Source organism: Crocodylus porosus, unplaced genomic scaffold (assembly GCF_001723895.1).
Source record: "Crocodylus porosus isolate Cpor-Errol unplaced genomic scaffold, CroPor_comp1, whole genome shotgun sequence".
Lineage (NCBI taxonomy): Eukaryota > Metazoa > Chordata > Crocodylia > Crocodylidae > Crocodylus > Crocodylus porosus.
This window is the reverse complement of record NW_017728900.1, coordinates 454,656-459,733: the sequence shown is the minus strand read 5'-3', so window position 1 is coordinate 459,733 and position 5,078 is coordinate 454,656. Positions and strand designations below refer to the sequence as shown.

General features: G+C 54.3%; 1 protein-coding gene across 2 annotated transcripts in view; it reads left to right on the top strand.

The window, feature by feature from the left end:
* Positions 1-262: 262 nt before the first annotated feature.
* The window catches only part of CORO1B (coronin 1B), a 12,730-nt gene continuing 7,914 nt past the window's right edge, over positions 263-5,078 (top strand). Inside the window, exons 1-2 of one of the 2 annotated variants that reach the window (XM_019556649.1) lie at positions 263-289; positions 1,739-1,745. The gene's annotated coding sequence lies outside the window, so the exon portion shown is untranslated. The remainder of the gene's footprint in view (positions 290-1,738; positions 1,746-5,078) is intronic. The other variant, XM_019556650.1, reaches the window with a different exon arrangement.

The following is a 5,078-nucleotide window of genomic DNA, read 5'->3' as shown; positions in this document are numbered from 1 at the left end:
TGGAGCATGGCCTTGGAGAAGGCCCTAGTGTCTCTGCCCACCTCATGGAAGATGAGGGGAGGAAGGTCCCCAGCCCTGTGCCCTCAAGGAAGGGAAGGCAGGCCTAGGTCCTGGCAAACAGGACCTCAAGATCTTCCATCCAGCCAGAGAGGCCATAGCATGTGCCCAGAACACAGCACCTCCAGCCTTGGTGCTCTCTTTCCATAGGAATGGGGAGAACCAGGTTGGCTTGAACGCATGCTGGATGCTGGAGCTCCCTGAGCAATCAGGACTGGTGCAGCAGTCTCAGGTCAAGGAGAGCTGCTCCCTTCCCTCCCCACCTCCCTCTGAGAGGAGCAAGGTGAGCTGAGAAAGCAGGGGAACTTGGGGTGGCCTGGATTTAGAAGCGGACAGAGCTGAATACCAGTCCAAAGGAGGGGGATAAGACAATGGAGGAGGGGCAGGAGAGCCACCCAGTGCTCTCTATTAGCCAGTGCCCACTTTGGGCCTCTTCCCAGCTTGGGAAGGCAGCCTGTCCCAAGGTGGGAACCCCTGGAACTTCCCTCCGGTGGCACCAGGGTTGTCCTATTGTAGGCATGCACTGAGACTCACACTGAGTGAAGGGGGAGGGGAAGGCGTTGTGCAGAGATGCAGCGTAACTTGGAGTGGGCAAGCAGGCACCCAACAGCAGTAGCCACAGCAACACCAGCTGCTGCCTGAGTGAAAAGAGTCAGGCAGGTATGACTCCTCTCCTGTTACCTACTCTCCCCTCTCCCTGCTCTCCACTGGCCAACATAGTTCTTCCCCAGCCCACATCTCTATCCTAGGCACTGAAATACCTTACTATAGCTCTGCAAATGGGAGACAGAAACATGGAGCTTACACAGCCAGTGCCAGGGCTAGGAAGAGAGCCTAAGAGTCCTGACACGCTAGACATACATGCACATGCACCACAGACCCCAAACCCATTGCACACCCACTCTTGTCACTGGCCAAAGCTGGCTGGTCCTTAGCCTTTGCCATCTCCCTGGCCCACCCCAAAACCATAAAATGAAGCTGAGCTCCCATCCAATGAGACCCTACTTGTCAGGTCCCCATGGGCTAGGTAACTGGGCTCTCCAGAGACCCCCTACACATGCACATCCTCAGCTGCTCACCCAGATCAACTCCCCACTGTGCCAGACTGAAGTAGGCTGTGCCCCATTAGCTGTTGCCCACCCTCTCAGAGAGCCCAGAGCTACAAGGAGAAGCAGGCATTGTCTGATACTATGACCAAAATGCCCTCCTATTTGCTCTGACACAGCTGGGGTCAGGCCTCCCAATAGGGCTCAGTGTGGGGCAGCAGGCACTGCAGCTCCTGGTGTGGAACAAGGAGATGGACAAACAACTGCAAAGAGGATTGGGTTTCCTTCCAAGTGTGCACACAACAGCAAGGACTGGCTGAACCACCCAGCTGGGATCTGGCTCCAGGATGTGGCACCTCCAGTGGCCAGAAGTCCCACAGGACCTGCTGGGTTCAGTGCCTTGCCTCTGCCCTGTCCCTACCAACTTAGCTGCCACAGAAGCACAGCTGGTGTATGTCTGAGAGGAGTGTCTGGCCTCTGTGGGGGTTCCTGGATACCCCTTGGCTTCCATACCTGAGACCCAAGAGAAGGACCCCTTCTCCACATGGGGCTGGGAAGTGCCTCAGGAGTCAGAGGGCTCCAGGTTGGATCATGTGGGCACAGGGCAACCCATGATGGCCTGTGAGAAATGATAGCCCAGGGGTGGGCAAAATGTGACCTGAGGGCAGTTGTGGCCCACCAGGCCATTCTATCTGGCCTGCGGGGCCCCTAATTAATATTTATCTGCCCTGGGCTGCCTGTCATGCAGCCCTCAATGGCTTGCCAAAACTCAGTAAGCGGCCCTCTGCCCAAAATAATTGCCCACCCCTGTGATGGCCAATATTATGCACTGTGGGGCTGCCATGGGGCCCAGGGGAAGGGGAATAATGTGGTTTTTATCTGCCTGCCCACCACCTCAGGCATGTCCCACCACTGCGGCCTTCCTGTTTCCCCATTCCTTGGTCCCTAGATAGCAAGCTCTCTGGGGCGGGTGCTGTCCATGCAGCACTGATGGGCAGCCCCACCCCCTTAGCAATGCAACTCATTGAGCAAGTGTTCATTCAGGGGCTGGGCGCACGACCTTCCTCCATTTCCTACTGCAAGGGCTAACTGGATCCCTTTGGGGCTGCTCATCTACTAGGCACCAGAGTATGAAGAGGGAATTTGTCTGTCGGAGGCTCCTGCAATGTGAAAATCACTGATCAATGCCAAGATCTGCCAGCTGCAGAGAGCTGGGGTCACCCTCATCTCTCAAGGCAGAACCAAGCCTCCAGCTAGCAGGGAGCTAAAAGTAGGAGTGCAGTTACTAGTTATCATCACAGAGGGAGTCTGAACCCATGATGTGTTCAATCTGGTGTGAATCCACATTTACACCAGTTTAAGTAAGGAATAGACATGAGAGGAATAGCAATGTAAGCTATTAGAGTCTGGTATAGAGTTGTCCCAGGAAAAATCAGGCAGCAAAACTTCACTGGTGTGAGTCACACTAATGTACAGGGAGGGCATCTGCATTATCTCAGGGTAGCCATTTGCTTGATGCAATCAGGTGAAGACCTCCTCCCTGCCATCTAGTGGAAAGGGACAGCGATAGGAGCCTACAGCAGCAGCTACCCACCTGTCTGCTCGATAGTGTCAGTTTTTCTAATAAAATGTTAAAAAAAAAAAAAAAAAAGTCTGCTCCAAATCCCGGTACCATTCACATTGCTATAAAAATGTGAGTTACGCTAGTATTAACATGTCACATGTTCAGGCCCAAAAGCACCTGGACAGCGGAGAAGCTGTAACCTTCTACAAAAGTGATAGAGAAATAGGTATATGTGTAAGAGGGTATCCAGGGCCTCCTCATCAGTTGGTTGTAGAGGTGGGAACAGAACCCAGGTATCCTGAGTGCCAGCCTATTAGGCCATCTTGCCTCTGAAGCAGCTGGGGCTGGTTCTTCCCAGGTTCCCCTGGGTAATGGACAGGTGTCATCACCCTGAGTTCCTTCCACTGCCTCTTCTCTTTACAGTCTGTCTCCAGGCCACTAGGAAGGGAGGATGAAGCAATTGGATGCCTCATCCTACCAGAGCACCAACAAGACTTACAGGATACCAGAGGCCTGGTGGACAGCCTTCCTCATCGGCACAGCAGCAGTGGGCTCGCCAGCCAACAGCTTCATCATGTGGGTGACAGGGTGGCACCAGCAGCGCTGGGGTTCATACACGGACATCCAGAGCCTGGCCAGTTCTGACTTCCTCTTCCTTGGTGTCTCCACACTGCAGAAACAGTTGGTGATGCAAAGCCACATGCCACCTGCCGCAGTACCTGTAGTGTGGGCTCTGACTGCAGCCTCCTCATGCCAGGTGCTTGCAGCTTTGATGAGCGCTTGCTGATGCTGCTGTGGGTCTGGTGCTACTGCAACTACCTCGGGTGGCTGCCCCGCTTCAACTGCCTGGGCGCAGTGCATCTACCTGCTCCACTTCCTCTTCAGCTCAGATGCCTGCACAGCCCTGAGGCACTGCAAAGCAGCCTCACTTTTCACTGCTCTCACGGTGGATGCAGAGAAGAGCTAAAGCACTTCCCTTACAGCTGCCTCCTTAGCCCTGCCCTGCCCATGAGCCCAGTCCCTCCTCCCTACCTCAGCACTAGCAAAGACTGGGTCTCAACCTCAGTTGGTCACATCAGTACGTACTAGGCTGTGAGTGGGGTTATGCTGTTGTGTCAGTGGATGAGAAGCAGGACTTGCAGGGGGTCAGCCAGCTCCAGAAAGTCCCCTGGGAGGTCACAATAGTGAAACACCCAGTTTTGCAGCAGGAGATAAAGCCCCTTTCCTGCACCAGTGCAAAACCCCAGCCAGTGCAGCTCATCTGTCTAGATTGGGGCCAACCTCCCCAGCCCTGGCAACACCTCAGATCCAGGCCAGGTCCTCCCTGGGTGCAAAGCAAACTTAGCTTGATGGAGGTGGGAACCATTTCCACCCTCACACTAGGAAAGGAAAGACTGGGCTCAGTGCTGCCACTGCTCCTACCCCACCAGCATCAGGCAAGGGCAAGCCTAGAGGACTCTGTGCCTTTGCTGGGCAGCCTCAGTCTCAGTGGGGAGAGAGGTCACTGTGTGTATGCAAGATGTGGTACATTAAGATGATGGCTCTTGAGAGCCAGACCTGGAGCAGGTGAAGGGACATAGACAACCTCAACTCTTCCCATCAGGGGCATCTGCTGCCTGGATTTGCAACTGTGCCCATGCAGAAAGGCAGGTGCCCATCCTGATGCAGCACTGCACAGATGTTGAGAGGTGCAGCCCCACCTCTGGGAGCCAGGGAGGCAGATGCTGCCCTATAACCACTTGGGTACAGGGGTCAGAGGGGACCTCCCAGGGATGGGAGAAGATGGCAGGGTTCGAGAGGAGGTGATACTTCCCTTCTATGCGGCATTGGTTAGGCCACAGCTGGAGTACTGCGCCCAGTTTTGGGTGGTGCACTTCGGGAGGGATGTGCATGGCCTGGAGAGGGTTCAGGAGAGGGCCACTCGTCTGGTTAAAGGCCTACAGAAAAAACCCTGTTTGGGACCTGAACCTCTTCAGCCTCTGCAAGAGGAGGCTGAGAGGTGATCTTGTGGCCGCCTACAAACTCATCCGGGGCCGAGGGAGCAAGAAATAGGGGATACAATGTTTACAAAGGTAACTAGAAACAATGGCCACAAACTGGAAGAGACCAAATTCAGATTGGACATCAGGAAAAAATTCTTTACAGCGAGGGTTGCTAAAATATGGAATAGGCTTCCAAGGGAGGTCGTGCTGTCCCCTTCCTTGGAGGTGTTTAAAAGGAGATTGGACAAACACTTGGCTGGGGTCATCTGACCCCAGCTCTCTTTCCTGCACAGGGCAGGGGACTCGATGATCTAATAGGTCCATTCTGACCCTAACATCTATGAAATTATGAGATGCTCCAAACAGGCCCCAACATATACCCCAATCTCCCTGTTCACACTGACTGGGTAGGTGGGACGTGCCCACACA